General features: G+C 38.7%; 4 long non-coding RNA genes across 4 annotated transcripts; 2 read left to right on the forward strand and 2 right to left on the reverse strand.

Moving 5' to 3' along the window:
* The first annotated feature begins 1,373 nt into the window (after positions 1-1,373).
* On the forward strand, positions 1,374-3,161 carry LOC139777544 (uncharacterized). The gene is made up of 2 exons (XR_011719385.1): positions 1,374-1,592; positions 1,986-3,161. It is a non-coding gene; the product is annotated as an uncharacterized lncRNA (long non-coding RNA).
* LOC139777543 (uncharacterized) lies at positions 2,760-4,178 on the reverse strand. The gene is made up of 2 exons (XR_011719384.1): positions 3,912-4,178; positions 2,760-3,640 (listed from the first exon to the last, which is right to left on the reverse strand). It is a non-coding gene; the product is annotated as an uncharacterized lncRNA (long non-coding RNA).
* A 6,175-nt stretch (positions 4,179-10,353) lies between these two features.
* LOC139777546 (uncharacterized) lies at positions 10,354-11,475 on the forward strand. The gene is made up of 2 exons (XR_011719386.1): positions 10,354-10,620; positions 10,892-11,475. It is a non-coding gene; the product is annotated as an uncharacterized lncRNA (long non-coding RNA).
* Positions 11,371-13,153, reverse strand: LOC139777547 (uncharacterized). Its single transcript, XR_011719387.1, has 2 exons — positions 12,944-13,153; positions 11,371-12,546 (listed from the first exon to the last, which is right to left on the reverse strand). It is a non-coding gene; the product is annotated as an uncharacterized lncRNA (long non-coding RNA).
* Positions 13,154-15,852: the final 2,699 nt, after the last annotated feature.

Consider the following 15,852-nt stretch of genomic DNA (forward strand, 5'->3'; position numbering starts at 1 on the left):
CTGAGACTTATTGGGAGAGAGTTCTAACCCTCTAGATCTAAGAAATAAGAAAATATTATTTAAAGAGGTTTCCATAATGCAAAAAAGCTCATTTAAATCTTTCCCGATTATATATATTACAATATCATCAGCATATTGGAAGATTCTGATTTTTGAATGAAGAAGGTTCCTGATGTCCTTCATGTAGATATTGAATAGAATGGGACTTAATATGGAACCTTGAGGGGTTCCTTTGAATGCGTGATAAGGCCCAGAAAGAGAGCCATCCTTGGACACAAATATTTGTCTGGAATATAAAAGATTAGCGAAAAAAATTTACGAATAGAGGCTAGGACACCAATAGCTTTCAGATCTTGAATTAAGATGTTAGGGATAACATTATCAAATGCGCCCGCAATGTCTAGAAAAGCACACACTGTAAATTCGTTGTTCATAAAACCTACCCAAATGTGATTCGTAAGTATGGTTAAATTATCATTACAAGATCTGAAATTCCTAAATCCAAACTGGGTGTTGGGAATAATATAGTTGTATTCAAGGAACCACCTTAGACGACTATATATGCATTTTTCCATTAGTTTTAGTAGACAGGAAAGAAGTGACATAGGGCGAACACCCGTGGAGCCAGGTTTAGATATCAAAACTACAAGCGAATCTCTCCACGAGTCAAAATCGGAGAGGAGTGAGTTCTCCTTCAGTATTACCACCAGCGGTACACGGAGCATGATTTCCTACTGCTAAAACGCATGCGCATGAGCCACAGAGTATGCGCATGTATCGCATGTGGACCCCAGCTCAGAGCCCAGTGCGTGTGGTTTTTCGCTTTTTTCTACGAAATCGCAAACCAACAAATTGTGGGACTAGGTAATTCGTGACCAACAGAAAATTACGCTTCGATTACACTCCTAAAAAATTATAAAATAAGACAAAAATAAGACTTTTGGGCTAACTTTACGTTCAAAATTTTGTTTTTAATTTTCCAAAAACTGGGCAACCAACAAATTTTCTAATTAATCCAACAAATTCCAACAAAGTACCAACAATTATTTTGAACAAAAAAAAGTTTATAAAGTCAATGTGCTTCGGCTAACTTTACATAGCTGAAAATACGTGCGCGATAACGCTCTTTGCGTGGTCGCCCCTGACTTTGACGCGAAATCGCGCAAGATTCGACGGGCAGCGCCTCCTGTAGATGATGGTGATGCCGCCAACAAACGCTACGTGCAGCAGAGCGTGCAAATTTTGAAAGATCGTCAGGATGAAATCGAGAAAAAGATTGTCGCATTCCAGAATGACGTGTAAATTACCCTAAACAAACTTTAAAAGACGATTCAAGGTGTAATTGCAAATCGTTGCGAATAGATAAGACGGAACGTACAGTCGTTCACGGAAAGGTTGCAACACTTTTTTTTGGATGGGTTTTGGAACGCACGAATATTTAGAGACTGCGAGCCACTGCGTCTAGGGAGCTGCCGTGACGGGCCGTGACCAGCAGTGAGCTGTAGTGAGAGGTTAAGACAGCTGTCAAAAGAGCATATACAGGGTGTGTATACACAGCAAAAGACATCTTACAGCGTAACATCTGATAACAGGTAGGAACAAGACATCTTAAATAACGTATACTTTTTACGATATTTTAATTTAAATAAATAAATAAATAAATAAATAAATAATTAAATAAATAAATAAATCTATTTAAATTAAAATATTTAAATTAAAAAATAGAGTAATTCCAATAACTTTCAAGTCTTAAATTATTTCTCTTACATATTTCGCGACGTTTGATAAGTCTATCTAGTTAAGATATAATATGAGCTAAACGATTTGTTATATATTTCTATACGTTGTAGAATTTTGCCAAAGGACTGGAATAAGAGAAAATTTTATTTTGCAATAAATATTCTAATATATTTATAATTATAAGTCAGATATGATTTGCTTTACAAAGATGCAGACTGTAGTAACCATCATATATATTCTTGCAGATAATATAAAGAAACGAGGAACTGTCTCCTTGTGCAAACGTATATGGCACACTCTTCTGCGTGTTCACAAGTGGATGAGCATGAGTGGATACATCTATTCATGGCTTCCGTGAACCATTTCCAAGGAAAGTCCCACGACCACCTGCAGGTTGAACGATAAATAAATATATCATTCAGAATAAAACACGAAAATTCGTTAGCCTAACTGGAAATAATTTTAATATTAATACAACAACGTTTCGACCTCTACTTTGGGTCCTTATCAAGTTATAAGTTATTTAGCAATGATTGAATTGCGCGTCAGGTTTTGAATCTAATGTTCGCTATGTTATACTTCCTGACCACATAGTTTAACGATGATAATAAGATTCAAAACCTGACGCGCAATTAAATCATTGCTAAATAACTTATAACTTGATAAGGACCCAAAGTAGAGGTCGAAACGTTGTTGTATTAATATTAAAATTATTGCCAGTTAGGCCGACGAATTTTCGTGTTTTATTATTTTATCACTGGCGAAGAATTATTTTATGGATTATTCAGAATGTTTTTTCTAACGAACAATTGTCCAAGGGGAATAGATTCGCAGAAACTTATTTCAATCAAAATCCAAACACTTTGCCAAGCATTATAAAGCTGATAGAAAAGCGTAAAAATAATCTTAAAGAGGCCGTACTTATATTTTTACAAACCGATTTGGGAGAAATGAAAGTGACCAATTGATCTGATCAATCAAAAATATCAAATGTAACGCAAGACATATAATTATCTGCATAATTTTTCAAATAATATTATTTTTATTTATTATTACCGTTTTGTAAATAACATTTTATTCAGTTTTAATTATTTCTAATACGTCTTAATATTTTTCGAGTTCAACGAGTTCTGAGCTGAGCGTTGAATGGCGGCCGAAGAGACGACCACGACGGCTCGCGCCGCCACGGAAGCCTCGCAGCAAGGAAGATCCGCGGGAGGCCAAGGCACGGGACCGAGCTCAGATCCCCGAGACTGGCGCGAGAACGCCGATCGGTTCACCTCGCCCAGGCCCGGCACGTGAAATAATGGCGTCGCTTTTTAATATTTAGTATTTTATTAATAGACTGGAAGTTACTGATAAAATTATCTACGACATATTACTGTTGTGTAATTAACAAATAATTTATATAGTATTATAGATTTGATGAATTTATCTGTAGAATAAACATTGTATTTTCTGTTGAATCTTCAAAATTTAATATTATTCGACAATCATCTGCATTCTCCGACACCACTGCACAACTAAATATCTCTTCCAGTCTTCCTGAACGCCGGAAAATTAAATACAGTATCCAAAGTATTAAATCTAATTATAATATCGATATCCTTTTGTTGCTGTAATCGAATTTCCTGCGACTGGCGAACAATGTTCGGTGGCGGACTGCAAATTGTTGGACTTCTTGCCGTTTGTGTGCGAGCATTGTCAGGCCACCTTCTGCAAAGAGCATTTCAATATGGTATCGCACGAGTGTTTAAAAACGGAGACCGCAAAATTCGTTATGTAGGACAATCGGCAAGCTTCCTGTGCTCTAAGGAATCTTGCAAGGATGCGTCGTTGATCGAGGTGCCTTGTATCAAGTGTAAGCGGCATTTTTGCGTGGCGCACAGGCATCACGGAGCTGAGTGAAACGGAGAAGACACAGAAACTGAAGAAATGGCAGATACCAAAGAAACAATTTGCAGAAGCAAAAGCTATAGTGGATCAACAAATCGCGGACAGTTTGAGGAAATCCAAATATACAACACTGGCAAATAAAGTACTATTACATGTTATATATAAAACAGAAAATATATGTTTTAACGGAAAACGTAAGCATAGATGTGTATTATACAAAGAGTGACCGCAAAAATAGCCTCTTTTTTCACCCTTGAATTTAGACTTCTACTTACAAGTACTAAATGATAGTCTATAATGAGTCATGAATCCTCAGAAAGTTTCAGATATTTAGCTGGCTTTTTATTTTCAAGATATGGAGGGTCAAAGTTGTTGATTTCACCAACTTCACAGGCCCACAAAAAGAGAAAAGTTGTCTGCGCCATGGACTAGACTATGGTATTCCAATGTATTTTTGCCTGCTGAAACCGAATGTGACCTCAGTTTTGCTCCTACACGTCATGATTTTTTTCTACAACCAAAAACAGGGTGTTTTGTAGGGGCAAAATACCTTGTTTTGGCTGTAGAAAAAAATACTGACGTGTAGGGGCAAAACTGAGGTCATATTCGGTTTCAGCAGGCGAAAATACATGATGGGAATACCATATGGTCTAGTCCATGGCGTAGACAACTTTTCTCTTTTTGTGGGCCTGTGAAGTTGGTGAAATCAACAACTTTGACCCTCCATATCTTGAAAATAAAAAGCCAGCTAAATATCTGAAACTTTCTGAGGATTCATGACTCATTATAGACTATCATTTAGTACTTGTAAGTAGAAGTCTAAATTCAAGGGTGAAAAAAGAGGCTATTTTTAGCCTATTTTTGCGGTCACTCTTTCTGCAAAAGAGAATAATAGGCAACAATCCACTAATTGGACAGCTATTAAAACAGTATGATTTTTTTCATGCCACTTGTGATATATCGGATTTTATACGATTATCTGTCGACATAATTTGACTCATCGGTAATGGCGAAAGAACACAGCTCTTAGAATAATACTTGTTTATTACAAACTAGAAGGTTTTATATCAGTTTTATATCAGTTTTTTATTATGCAGCTTCAAAAAGTATCGTTACAATAACAGTTACAATCGTTACAAATTCTTACAGATCTGAAAGATTAGAAAGTGAATCTCCAAAGCTCAAGCCGCTTGTCCGGTCTGTAAATGAAGACACTGTCGATCGGCATCGACCCGGAGGGATTCACCTCAACCCATCGCCACTGTGTAATACGTGAAGAAGCCCAGCTTCACGAGGGTGATGAAGATGATGAAGAGAGGCGGTGGGCAGCAGGCAGCATGCGTAGTGATCGGAAGTATAAAGTAGTAGTATGCGTAGTACTTTCGGTCCCGCTCCTCCATGAGGAATTCATCGCCGATCATGCGGACCATCATGATAACGGCATGGCTGGTATATTATTAATTATAACAATTATTATTTATATGATTATTTGTATAATTTATGTGATCGTTATATTTATCTAATTTATATGATTATTACGAATAACTGATGAATAACTGCAATCTCTCGTTGCAGTGTGGTATCACCACGTCGATAGCACACACACCGCAAGCTGGTAGGCTCAACACCCCGCGCGACGGAGAGTATGCGTTCACTCAGCTCGGCCAAGACATTCGGACGAACGGCGCCAACGACGACGACGACGACGACGACGGCAACGTTGGGGAGGACGACGCGACGGTGCACGAGACGGTGTTCGCTCGCTCGGACTCGCAAATCCACCCGTGCCGATAGCGAGCATCAACGCGGACGTTGGATGCGCTCGACGATCGAAGGAAGGTAAGTGGCCGTGGAAGGAAGAGGCAGTCATATATAGGTATGATTGCCTGATATACTCTATAAAAAGAAGAAAAATAAGCTCAATTTAATTATTTATAAACTTTTTCTATTTTAAATTTTACAAAGTAATTTACTCAAAGAGTAATATGTTTCAGGTACGGTGTCTTACCTGAGGTGAGAACTTCTCTTAAATATATATATAGGAGACCGATCATATATGACGACGGTAGTGGAAATTAAAAAAAGCATAAACCTTAAAATTACCTCGGATAGCTTTTACCTTAGAACGCTCTCATTCAATATTAATTCATTCATTCATTCATTCATTCATTCATTCATTCATTCATTACGTTCATTCTATATTATAGTTTAATAATGTTTCTATATTTTAAAATATAGAAACATTATTAAACTATAATATAATATTTCATCGAGATTGTTCAAGCTACAATCATTCAATATCAAACATTCATTCATGCATAATCCATGGAAGGTCACATAGTATTAATACCGCGTGACACTTCCATGGTTGTCTAGCACCGCTCTTAATCTTTGGGGCATAGATTGCACTAAATTGTGGAATAGCGCGGGCCTTGCGCGGAAACCCTCCCACACATTAAGAACGTGTTGCTCAAGTTCCTCGCGTGTACGCCGAATTCTTGGATTCCACTCTTGAACAATTATGCCCTAAAGATTTTCGATCACATTCATATCCGGAGATTTGGCTGGCCAATCCAACGTCCTAAGGTTGGGTTGTGTGGCCAACCATTCCTGAACCAATCTCGATCGATGCACTCCTGAATTGTCTTGAACAAAATTGACACGAGGTACACCAGGAAATGTTTCCGCAACGTATGGCATCATATTAGTGCGCAATATGTTGACATACTCCTGACCGTTCATACGCGGTGTGGTGCGTACCAACGGTCCAGGGCCGCGCGAGGTCATGCACCCCCAAAACGCTAACGTGATGCGGCCACTTCGTTCGCGGAAATATACGTTATTCGCATCGTACCTCGTGCCTTTTGTTCTCCACAATGTCACACGTCCAGATTCATCCGTTGAGAATACTTTTTCATCAGAGAAAATAGTATTCTCCCATTCATTCTCCCAAGCCAAATGTTCAAAGGCAAAAGCCATCCGTTGGTCTTGGTGATTTTCTGTTAACGCTTGTTTTTGAGCAGGGATACGATGGTGATATCCCTGTTCTCGCCATCTACGCCGAACAATTTCCGCGGAACAATTCAAATTATGTTCCACTACCGTCTGTTGTGCTGACCGGAATCCGTTCCCTTGCATCAAATTGCGGAGAAGTTCGTCGTCTTCAGCGGAAGTACATCGCGGTCGACCTGGTATCGGTCGTGGGTTCACGTGCCCTTCTACTCGCATTTGTTGCAGCACTCGATATACTGTACTCCTCTGCAATACGTTAAACGTATATTTTAATGATTAAATTAAATAATGCAATAGACGAGTTTAATGACGTGTAACTTATCCAAATAGAGAAGTACAGAATCATAAATGCATGGATACTTTACATTTACGTGACATATTCTCGAAACCTCTGTTACCGTCAATCCTGCATTTGTATATGCAAGTATTTCACCTCTAACACGTTGCGAAGTAGGACCAGGCATTTCAATATTGTATTTATATAATACACAAATATTTAACGTTAAAAATGGTTAACTCGTCTCAGTTTAATAACGCAAACACGTTGTCAACATAAACAAGTTGTCAATTGTTATTGAGTTGTCAATTGTATGTTGTTAATGAGATATCTTCAGATATATGTATCAATTATCTTCAGATATATCTCCCTACATAATAACAATTGACAACTTGTTTATGTTGACAACGTGTTTGCGTTATTAAACTGAGACGAGTTAACCATTTTTAACGTTAAATATTTGTGTATTATATAAATACAATATTGAAATGCCTGGTCCTACTTCGCAACGTGTTAGAGGTGAAATACTTGCATATACAAATGCAGGATTGACGGTAACAGAGGTTTCGAGAATATGTCACGTAAATGTAAAGTATCCATGCATTTATGATTCTGTACTTCTCTATTTGGATAAGTTACACGTCATTAAACTCGTCTATTGCATTATTTAATTTAATCATTAAAATATACGTTTAACGTATTGCAGAGGAGTACAGTATATCGAGTGCTGCAACAAATGCGAGTAGAAGGGCACGTGAACCCACGACCGATACCAGGTCGACCGCGATGTACTTCCGCTGAAGACGACGAACTTCTCCGCAATTTGATGCAAGGGAACGGATTCCGGTCAGCACAACAGACGGTAGTGGAACATAATTTGAATTGTTCCGCGGAAATTGTTCGGCGTAGATGGCGAGAACAGGGATATCACCATCGTATCCCTGCTCAAAAACAAGCGTTAACAGAAAATCACCAAGACCAACGGATGGCTTTTGCCTTTGAACATTTGGCTTGGGAGAATGAATGGGAGAATACTATTTTCTCTGATGAAAAAGTATTCTCAACGGATGAATCTGGACGTGTGACATTGTGGAGAACAAAAGGCACGAGGTACGATGCGAATAACGTATATTTCCGCGAACGAAGTGGCCGCATCACGTTAGCGTTTTGGGGGTGCATGACCTCGCGCGGCCCTGGACCGTTGGTACGCACCACACCGCGTATGAACGGTCAGGAGTATGTCAACATATTGCGCACTAATATGATGCCATACGTTGCGGAAACATTTCCTGGTGTACCTCGTGTCAATTTTGTTCAAGACAATTCAGGAGTGCATCGATCGAGATTGGTTCAGGAATGGTTGGCCACACAACCCAACCTTAGGACGTTGGATTGGCCAGCCAAATCTCCGGATATGAATGTGATCGAAAATCTTTAGGGCATAATTGTTCAAGAGTGGAATCCAAGAATTCGGCGTACACGCGAGGAACTTGAGCAACACGTTCTTAATGTGTGGGAGGGTTTCCGCGCAAGGCCCGCGCTATTCCACAATTTAGTGCAATCTATGCCCCAAAGATTAAGAGCGGTGCTAGACAACCATGGAAGTGTCACGCGGTATTAATACTATGTGACCTTCCATGGATTATGCATGAATGAATGTTTGATATTGAATGATTGTAGCTTGAACAATCTCGATGAAATATTATATTATAGTTTAATAATGTTTCTATATTTTAAAATATAGAAACATTATTAAACTATAATATAGAATGAACGTAATGAATGAATGAATGAATGAATGAATGAATGAATGAATGAATGAATTAATATTGAATGAGAGCGTTCTAAGGTAAAAGCTATCCGAGGTAATTTTAAGGTTTATGCTTTTTTTAATTTCCACTACCGTCGTCATATATATGATCGGTCTCCTATATATATATTTAAGAGAAGTTCTCACCTCAGGTAAGACACCGTACCTGAAACATATTACTCTTTGAGTAAATTACTTTGTAAAATTTAAAATAGAAAAAGTTTATAAATAATTAAATTGAGCTTATTTTTCTTCTTTTATAGAGTATATCAGGCAATCATACCTATATATGACTGCCTCTTCCTTCCACGGCCACTTACCTTCCTTCGATCGTCGAGCGCATCCAACGTCCGCGTTGATGCTCGCTATCGGCACGGGTGGATTTGCGAGTCCGAGCGAGCGAACACCGTCTCGTGCACCGTCGCGTCGTCCTCCCCAACGTTGCCGTCGTCGTCGTCGTCGTCGTCGTTGGCGCCGTTCGTCCGAATGTCTTGGCCGAGCTGAGTGAACGCATACTCTCCGTCGCGCGGGGTGTTGAGCCTACCAGCTTGCGGTGTGTGTGCTATCGACGTGGTGATACCACACTGCAACGAGAGATTGCAGTTATTCATCAGTTATTCGTAATAATCATATAAATTAGATAAATATAACGATCACATAAATTATACAAATAATCATATAAATAATAATTGTTATAATTAATAATATACCAGCCATGCCGTTATCATGATGGTCCGCATGATCGGCGATGAATTCCTCATGGAGGAGCGGGACCGAAAGTACTACGCATACTACTACTTTATACTTCCGATCACTACGCATGCTGCCTGCTGCCCACCGCCTCTCTTCATCATCTTCATCACCCTCGTGAAGCTGGGCTTCTTCACGTATTACACAGTGGCGATGGGTTGAGGTGAATCCCTCCGGGTCGATGCCGATCGACAGTGTCTTCATTTACAGACCGGACAAGCGGCTTGAGCTTTGGAGATTCACTTTCTAATCTTTCAGATCTGTAAGAATTTGTAACGATTGTAACTGTTATTGTAACGATACTTTTTGAAGCTGCATAATAAAAAACTGATATAAAACTGATATAAAACCTTCTAGTTTGTAATAAACAAGTATTATTCTAAGAGCTGTGTTCTTTCGCCATTACCGATGAGTCAAATTATGTCGACAGATAATCGTATAAAATCCGATATATCACAAGTGGCATGAAAAAAATCATACTGTTTTAATAGCTGTCCAATTAGTGGATTGTTGCCTATTATTCTCTTTTGCAGAAAGAGTGACCGCAAAAATAGGCTAAAAATAGCCTCTTTTTTCACCCTTGAATTTAGACTTCTACTTACAAGTACTAAATGATAGTCTATAATGAGTCATGAATCCTCAGAAAGTTTCAGATATTTAGCTGGCTTTTTATTTTCAAGATATGGAGGGTCAAAGTTGTTGATTTCACCAACTTCACAGGCCCACAAAAAGAGAAAAGTTGTCTACGCCATGGACTAGACCATATGGTATTCCCATCATGTATTTTCGCCTGCTGAAACCGAATATGACCTCAGTTTTGCCCCTACACGTCAGTATTTTTTTCTACAGCCAAAAACAAGGTATTTTGCCCCTACAAAACACCCTGTTTTTGGTTGTAGAAAAAAATCATGACGTGTAGGAGCAAAACTGAGGTCACATTCGGTTTCAGCAGGCAAAAATACATTGGAATACCATAGTCTAGTCCATGGCGCAGACAACTTTTCTCTTTTTGTGGGCCTGTGAAGTTGGTGAAATCAACAACTTTGACCCTCCATATCTTGAAAATAAAAAGCCAGCTAAATATCTGAAACTTTCTGAGGATTCATGACTCATTATAGACTATCATTTAGTACTTGTAAGTAGAAGTCTAAATTCAAGGGTGAAAAAAGAGGCTATTTTTGCGGTCACTCTTTGTATAATACACATCTATGCTTACGTTTTCCGTTAAAACATATATTTTCTGTTTTATATATAACATGTAATAGTACTTTATTTGCCAGTGTTGTATATTTGGATTTCCTCAAACTGTCCGCGATTTGTTGATCCACTATAGCTTTTGCTTCTGCAAATTGTTTCTTTGGTATCTGCCATTTCTTCAGTTTCTGTGTCTTCTCCGTTTCACTCAGCTCCGTGATGCCTGTGCGCCACGCAAAAATGCCGCTTACACTTGATACAAGGCACCTCGATCAACGACGCATCCTTGCAAGATTCCTTAGAGCACAGGAAGCTTGCCGATTGTCCTACATAACGAATTTTGCGGTCTCCGTTTTTAAACACTCGTGCGATACCATATTGAAATGCTCTTTGCAGAAGGTGGCCTGACAATGCTCGCACACAAACGGCAAGAAGTCCAACAATTTGCAGTCCGCCACCGAACATTGTTCGCCAGTCGCAGGAAATTCGATTACAGCAACAAAAGGATATCGATATTATAATTAGATTTAATACTTTGGATACTGTATTTAATTTTCCGGCGTTCAGGAAGACTGGAAGAGATATTTAGTTGTGCAGTGGTGTCGGAGAATGCAGATGATTGTCGAATAATATTAAATTTTGAAGATTCAACAGAAAATACAATGTTTATTCTACAGATAAATTCATCAAATCTATAATACTATATAAATTATTTGTTAATTACACAACAGTAATATGTCGTAGATAATTTTATCAGTAACTTCCAGTCTATTAATAAAATACTAAATATTAAAAAGCGACGCCATTATTTCACGTGCCGGGCCTGGGCGAGGTGAACCGATCGGCGTTCTCGCGCCAGTCTCGGGGATCTGAGCTCGGTCCCGTGCCTTGGCCTCCCGCGGATCTTCCTTGCTGCGAGGCTTCCGTGGCGGCGCGAGCCGTCGTGGTCGTCTCTTCGGCCGCCATTCAACGCTCAGCTCAGAACTCGTTGAACTCGAAAAATATTAAGACGTATTAGAAATAATTAAAACTGAATAAAATGTTATTTACAAAACGGTAATAATAAATAAAAATAATATTATTTGAAAAATTATGCAGATAATTATATGTCTTGCGTTACATTTGATATTTTTGATTGATCAGATCAATTGGTCACTTTCATTTCTCCCAAATCGGTTTGTAAAAATATAAGTACGGCCTCTTTAAGATTATTTTTACGCTTTTCTATCAGCTTTATAATGCTTGGCAAAGTGTTTGGATTTTGATTGAAATAAGTTTCTGCGAATCTATTCCCCTTGGACAATTGTTCGTTAGAAAAAACATTCTGAATAATCCATAAAATAATTCTTCGCCAGTGATAAAATAATAAAACACGAAAATTCGTCGGCCTAACTGGCAATAATTTTAATATTAATACAACAACGTTTCGACCTCTACTTTGGGTCCTTATCAAGTTATAAGTTATTTAGCAATGATTTAATTGCGCGTCAGGTTTTGAATCTTATTATCATCGTTAAACTATGTGGTCAGGAAGTATAACATAGCGAACATTAGATTCAAAACCTGACGCGCAATTCAATCATTGCTAAATAACTTATAACTTGATAAGGACCCAAAGTAGAGGTCGAAACGTTGTTGTATTAATATTAAAATTATTTCCAGTTAGGCTAACGAATTTTCGTGTTTTATTCTGAATGATATATTTATTTATCGTTCAACCTGCAGGTGGTCGTGGGACTTTCCTTGGAAATGGTTCACGGAAGCCATGAATAGATGTATCCACTCATGCTCATCCACTTGTGAACACGCAGAAGAGTGTGCCATATACGTTTGCACAAGGAGACAGTTCCTCGTTTCTTTATATTATCTGCAAGAATATATATGATGGTTACTACAGTCTGCATCTTTGTAAAGCAAATCATATCTGACTTATAATTATAAATATATTAGAATATTTATTGCAAAATAAAATTTTCTCTTATTCCAGTCCTTTGGCAAAATTCTACAACGTATAGAAATATATAACAAATCGTTTAGCTCATATTATATCTTAACTAGATAGACTTATCAAACGTCGCGAAATATGTAAGAGAAATAATTTAAGACTTGAAAGTTATTGGAATTACTCTATTTTTTAATTTAAATATTTTAATTTAAATAGATTTATTTATTTATTTAATTATTTATTTATTTATTTATTTATTTATTTATTTAAATTAAAATATCGTAAAAAGTATACGTTATTTAAGATGTCTTGTTCCTACCTGTTATCAGATGTTACGCTGTAAGATGTCTTTTGCTGTGTATACACACCCTGTATATGCTCTTTTGACAGCTGTCTTAACCTCTCACTACAGCTCACTGCTGGTCACGGCCCGTCACGGCAGCTCCCTAGACGCAGTGGCTCGCAGTCTCTAAATATTCGTGCGTTCCAAAACCCATCCAAAAAAAAGTGTTGCAACCTTTCCGTGAACGACTGTACATCTGATCTCTGCGTCATTTGCGCGTCATTGTCATGGCTAGTAAGAAGCAAACAGCTGAGAAGCGGCGGCTGGTGGAGGAACTACACGCTCCGGCGAGAAGAAACTTTCCGCAAAGACGCGTCACAGTGCGCGGATACCAGTAGCAGGCGGATGTGGTCGAGATGCGTCCTTACACGCGATTCAACAGAGGCTACCACTATATACTCACCGTTATCGACGTGCTGAGCAAGCACGCATGGTATCGCTCAAGGCCAAGAGCGGAAATGAGGTTACTATGGCGATTGCAAAAATAATTCGAAACGGCGGAAGATGTCCAAAAAATCTGCAGAAAAAAACGTGCAGAAACTCTTGAAGAAACATAATATCAAACACTATACGACCTATTCCGTGATGAAGGCCTCGGTCGTCGAGCGATTTAATCGCACGCTCAAGAATGACATGTGGAAAATTTTTACGCATAATGGAAATTACAGATGGATCGACTCGCTGCCGCGTTTCGTATCGGATTACAGCGCCCGAAAGCATCAAACTATCGGTATGCGGCCCATCGATACCGCGATCGCCGACAAGCTCCTAACAACGGTGTACAGCCACGTAAAGATCGCTGCTCCTGAGCGATTCGAAGTGGGCGACTCGGTACGCGTGAGTAAATTCAAGACAATCTTCGAGAAGAGATACACGCCAAATTGGATCATGGAGGTTGTTATATATTGGGATCGGTAATAAAGTAGAGTATTTGTAACCAATAAATGTATATATTGAATAGAATATAAACGTGTGTCACGTTCGACTTCCGTGAACAACCTGACTCTCGGAGCACACGCTCCCGTGACGACGTGTCGTACAGTAGCGTATTCTCTTGTTAGGAGCCTGGATATATTACAGATGTGTTTAGAATTTTCAAAGCGCAAAGTGCAAAACACTAATCCCGTGACGTATCTATTGGAAGATTCCTGCGGAAAACCCGTCGCCGGTGGATTCTAAGAATACGAGTTGCACTGCGTTGCTAATCCCGACGTGTATTTTGTTAAAAAAGTTTTGCGCAAAAGGGGGGATGAGGTTTATGTAAAATGGCTGGGATTCGATAATTCACTCAATTCATGGATACACAGGGATAATGTATTGTAAAGATAAAAAAATTTATTGCAATATATAAAACATATACATACAAATGAGTCATTTATTTTCGATATATCTAAGACTGTGTTCGCTTTGGGCGCTTTCGTGCTGAAAGCGTCAGTCCATCTTTATTGCTCATTACATGTTAAAAAAAGATGGAGTGATGCTTTCAGCACAAAAGCGTCCAAAGCGAACGCAGCCTAAATTTCTTATTTACAATATATATTTACAATGGTATTTTATAATGTCCCCATGGCAGCGTCTCGGTAGAATCGGGTATAATGTATCGCTTATCGTCGTACGGACTGAGAGCGATTTTCGTTTCGGACACGGTGTACATCTCGTGTAGTTTGGAACTTATGCAGGCCTGTTGTCGCGTCATTTCAATTTCGTCTCGCAGACACCGCGTGTAATCGTCGAACGTTATCGACTTGGCAACGACGTTACTTTTGACGCCTTTGACCTTTTTCGTATCTTTCTTACCGTTGACTCGCAAGGCGTACATCTTTGCTCTAAGCCCAACGAATTCGGTCATTATCGCACCGTTGTTTTCGTCTTTTATCAAGCCCGGTACTTTTTTATTGGCGAGTGGGATACCGTACGCATTATCGACCGCGTAATCACTAGTGTTGAATCTGTTAATGTCGCGCTTCATTCCTGGCGAAAATGAGACCTTACAAGTTTCGTGAACGTTTCTTTGGCGTTTACGTGAGCGTTTGCGGGAGTTTGTTGAGAGCTTGGAAATGATCAGTAAAGATTTCATAGAGCGAAAATTCGCACACTGCAGCGTTTGAAAGGCGTTTGTATATAGCGTTTTTGAGAGTTTGTACAGCGTTTACATGACGTATGACGTTTGCTGAGAGTTCTTTACATAATTTATAGATCCTCTGTTAAGCATTTAATAGGCGTTTACGGCTACGGTCCATTTGACGCTACAAATGCTTCGAAGCACTCCTCTTCTCCTTTCAATAAAAAAAGAAAGAGAAGAAGAACGTTTCAAAGCATTTGTAGCGTCAAGTGGACCGCAGCCTACTTTTATCATTGGAAACTGCATGCAGCCTCTATTGAGCGTTTAACGAGCGTTTACTCTTGTCGTTAGAAGAATAATTTTGGGTGTAGTTCCGAATGACCCCTGCTCCCGATCGACTTAAAATTTTATAGATAAGTTGTTTTTGATGTGAAAAATGAAGTGCGCGTGGTCCCAACTTTGGGAAATAAAAAAAAATTTTTTTTATGATAGCATTTATCGACTAAAATCGATTCTATATGATATATATGTTACTGTAAAAGTGATAAATTCGATAATTATACATAATTACCGGTTATTATGCATAATTTTCAACATACGGTGATAAATGTGATAAATTATAGCAAATTTATCAATTTTACCGGTAATAACCAAGACTTTTTGGTAAAAGTAATAAATCTTTCATTAATTTTGTTATGGGTGGAAAAGTGTGAATCTATTGTATTCACGCATATATTTTTTCATCCACACAACAATTAGGTTAGGTTAGGTTAGTTTTTTTGGAGGCAAAGCCCCCCGCAGGGGGGCGGAACCTTACAACTTT

This window comes from Temnothorax nylanderi, unplaced genomic scaffold (genome assembly GCF_030848795.1).
Source record: "Temnothorax nylanderi isolate EJ_2023f unplaced genomic scaffold, tnyl_v1.0 TNYL_tig0153_pilon, whole genome shotgun sequence".
NCBI classification, from domain to species: domain Eukaryota; kingdom Metazoa; phylum Arthropoda; class Insecta; order Hymenoptera; family Formicidae; genus Temnothorax; species Temnothorax nylanderi.